The following is a 4,459-nucleotide window of genomic DNA, read 5'->3' as shown; positions in this document are numbered from 1 at the left end:
GTTAGCCTGGACAGAAAAAAGCCTTTGGGCTTCCCATTGGCTGAAAATGATGAGGATGCTCAAGTTGTGTAATTCTCATTGAGAAAAAAAAGATGTACAAATTTCACAAAACAAGTTTTAGTAGGCTATTCATGTCTTTCAGAAAAAGTAATCCATAAATGTAATTGCGATTGGTCTTACCTTTAAGTGAACAATTAGATTAGTTTAAAGTTTACCACTTTATTTAGATCCAAAAATGAAAAAGGTCAAAACTTCACAGAACCACCTGTACACCAGACAATCTGTAAGTTACAGTTTCTTTTTACCAATGAATGGTACCCTAATGATCTTGCTTTGATTCATCCAGAACGTAGTCTTTTCCTCTGACTTTTCGATAAGTTTTATTGCTTCATTTGAAATTAAATTCGGCTACTCATCTCTCTTCTCCCCCCGGCCATAAAAATGTGGATAGCATATTTTTGCACAAGTCTATGTCAAAACTATGACGCCTAAAAGGTCCAGACTGACCTGTCAGTAATATTCGCAAGTTGAGCTGGATTAGCACAACCAACTTCAATCGTCTGTTTTCCATCTACAAGTTGCTACAAATACTGCATGAAAAAGATATGAAGTTGGAGTCTTTAGGCCGAGAAATTTTTTTATTTTGTAACTAGCTGTTAAACATAGTGAGTCGGAATCCAGTATTTTGTTTTGATACTCAACCCCAGAATCACGATAACAAAGTTAATGAGAGTTATGAATTATACTCAGCGGTTACGAACAGTTTGTACGAAGACATTGATGGCAGAAGCTTTTCGCAAAGTGCGAATCAACCAACGTACGATGACGTGCCAGATGAAGGTAATTTTTTGGTTTAAATTAATGTTTTTTTTATGATAACTCATAAATGAATCAAGCGGCTTTGACAAAAAAATATGCAAAATTGCCATTGTTAAAACTTTTGTGCCTTGCAAATTAATTTTATGATATCGTATATTTTCCAAAACTTACTATGAACTTACGTATATTAATACTTTTACAGTTTATTGCAAAAAAGCAGGTTGTAGTTTTTAAAATCTATTGTGGTTAAATTAACTGTCTATGTTTTGCTTGAAAATATTGTGATACCAAGCTTTCAAATCTCCACCGAAAACTTTTGTGTTCTTACATTTTTCAAAACCAGATACTTCTGCCTACTTGACTCCGATTCCATGCAAGCCTGACGCTGAAGAAGAAACAATCAAAACAGGAGAATCCCATTACGTAGATTTGCCTTGTTTCAGGTCCGACGATGCCACCTACGCCAATATTTCTCTGAGTGGCGGACCAGTAACAAAGGATGGATATTTACCAGGAGAACATTATGACTTATTAGACAAAACTCGATAAAATCCAATGACTGTACAGCATTTCGAAAAAATACTTTAAACTTGCGTTTCTGTGACAAAATTAATGTTATTTTGATGCGATATGTTTTTTTGACTGTGAAACTCTGTTAGCTGTGGAGCTAATATCAAAACCATTAACCAGTTTTTGCAAGTAACTTCACAAAATCAAATTTTTAGCCTAAGCTTATTTTTGTAGTTCCTGTACAACCTGTTTCCACTGCATACATTGCTGAGTACGCTTTTCTCACACTACTGTATTTCATTAGATCTTCTATTATTATCGATTCTACAATATATTGATGCACAATAGTTTCGACAAACGAGATTTGACATTATTTAGTTCAAAATGTAGCTGTACTCTCACATCGAAATATGGATAAACGACAATGAATTAGCTGCCAGGAAGCAAGAAGATGATTTCCTTCTAGCAAGCAAGCTCAAAAATAGAGTCCATATTTGCTTATGTTTTATGACAAAAAGGCGCAATTTGTGTGAAGATGAGGCCAGTGGCTAATTTTCAGCATTCTTGCCCCCCTGGCCAACCTCTAGGTGGCATCATTAATTGGTAATTTTACTCTGTGACAAAGTATAACAAAAAAAACACTTGAACATTTACGAATAGCAGCAATGATAACAATTTTTGACACGTTTTTTGTCATACATTTCTGAAGTAATTTCTCATGCCGATTTTGGAAAACAAAAACGAAAAAGCAGCCTTAACCCTTAGAAGGTTGGGCTCTCTGGAGTCTTTCTCAGTTTGGGGGGGGCTGTCGATTCTTCTTATGCTTTAGGAGTGATATCTCTGTTATTTTTTAAAGCACGGTTTCAAAACTTGGGATTCACTTTGTAAAATTATTCACTCTGAGCAGTGAGCATATCCGAAAATTAAAACTATGTGGGTTTTAGAACTGCTGATATACGTTGAAATGTTGAGATGACTTATGACGTTTGGGTTATTTGGTATTTTTTGGTAGAGTAATGAAAAACATGCATTGCAATGTTGTGATTAAATTTTTTTTACATAATCTCAATTTGAATCATTTGATTAACGAGGCCAAATTAATTACTTTCATCCAGCTGGTGGGAAAATTTTGATCAATAGAATATGAAATATTTCAGAGGATGTGCTGAGAAATGCCTTATATCTCTCAATTTGTAACCTTTATTCGCTCAAAATTTCAGCTCAATAGAGGTGAATAAAAGTTAGGAAAAGTCAAGAAGTCTCATAGTCGCAGCCTCATTGGTTTTAGAGATACAAATGTTGATACAAAAAAGTTGAATTGACAGCCTCCCCCCCAACTTTCAAAGGGTTAACACAAGTCGGATGTACTCTTTTGGTAGATTACAAATCATATGGTGTCCGCTCCTTTAGCTCAGTGATTACTTGTCCGACTCAAGGTCAAGCGGCGCTGGTTCTACTCTCGGGGTGTGCACTTGAGCAACGCATTTCAGGACTACTCTCCATTCAGTAGCAATTAGTGGATGAAATAGTTCCCCGGTAACAACACTACTCACTTTGTCAATCTCTGTGACCGGGCCTGCGCCAGTGGTTTAAAGCCCGTATAAGTAGACGAAACCGCCAGGATAAAGCTGTCAAAGAAGCTTTTGCAACCCAAGAACAAAAGAAGTTTTTGCAATCCAAGAAGCTTTTGCAATTCAAGAAGCTTTTGCAATCCAAGAAGCTTTTGCAAATCAAGAAGCTTTTGCAATCCAAGGACAAAAGAAGCTTTTGCAATCCAAGAAGCTTTTGCAATTCAAGAAGCTTTCGCAATCCAAGGACAAAAATTAATCAAATAACGTTTTGGTGTTGAGTTTGTATTTTTGGAAAAAGTCTAATTCTTAAAGATGCCTTTCATAGTTCAATGTTAAGGCGAGATAGATCACCGACGCTGGTTTTCAGCGTGTTGTATGCAACAACTTGCAAAGCGTGATTCAATAAACTGTAAAGTGGCCACAGTTTATTAAAAATTGTGAAAAAATATACCTTTAGATCAGTGGTTCCCAACCTTTTTTGTTGCGTTCCTCCCTTTGCCTATTTTGGAACTATTCATTCCTCCCCATATTACTAAAAACAAAAAAGGGAGTCCTAAATTTTAGAAACCCTAGAATTTTAACTAAAATGGTTTCTCTACAATTCCCCCAGATTGTAATAGACACCATTATGTTAGGGTTCTAACACTCTTTCCTCATTCCGATCGGAAGTAAAAACTGGATCAGGGACCGCACAGCCGGCGGTCTATAAAAATTACCGGATAAGCCAGTTTTTGGTTTGGCTTCTCAAAACCATCGTGTCGATCATATTCATTCTGCGCAAGCGGAACCCAAGGTATGTGAAGGCTTTTTAGTGGCGTGTTGGCCAGTGGCGTAGCTAGAAATGTTTTTTTGGGGGGGCCAAATATTTGATGGATCGAAGAGAACGACAAAGTGTTTGATTAAAGACATCGCTACCTCATGTGCAGTGGCGTATCCTGGTGGGTTGAGCAAGGAAAGCAATAAAACTGGTGGGGGGTTAGAGCGTGCCAAAGGCACGCGTATTCTAGGGGGGTCCGGGAGCATGCTCCCCCGGAAAATTTTTGCAAAATTACACTAAAATAATGGATTATAGCGCTTTCTGGAAACACTTTTAGGGTAATATTTGTATGAAATTTATTAGCAAATAAACAGCTATTAACTTATTAAAGGTAGCTCTTGCACACGAACGGGCAATAACTGAAATTCCTCCCCTGAACTCATGAAATTCCTCCCTAGGGAGGAATTCCTCCCCGGTTGGGAACCACTGCTTTAGATTAACAAAACCTTTTCGAACACTATTTCAAGTTCTGCATGATGGTACCCCAATTATCAATGTCAATTATTTTAACTTTGGTTCAAAGTATGTATAGTATACTGTATGATGTATGGTGAGGCTGGCCTGGTCAAACGTGGTAGAAAGTAAAAAAAATTCGCTTCACATTTGCAAACAAAAATTTTATTGTTTATCGTTTTCTATCAATCCGGAGTCGGTCGTTTTTTTTTTAACAACTCCGACTCCGTACAATGACTCGCTGGTCTGGTCATTGAGGTAGAGTCGGTGGAGAATTCATTCAACGAAA

This window comes from Aplidium turbinatum, chromosome 13 (genome assembly GCF_918807975.1).
Source record: "Aplidium turbinatum chromosome 13, kaAplTurb1.1, whole genome shotgun sequence".
Classification (NCBI taxonomy): Eukaryota; Metazoa; Chordata; class Ascidiacea; order Aplousobranchia; family Polyclinidae; genus Aplidium; species Aplidium turbinatum.
This window is presented reverse-complemented; position numbering follows the sequence as displayed.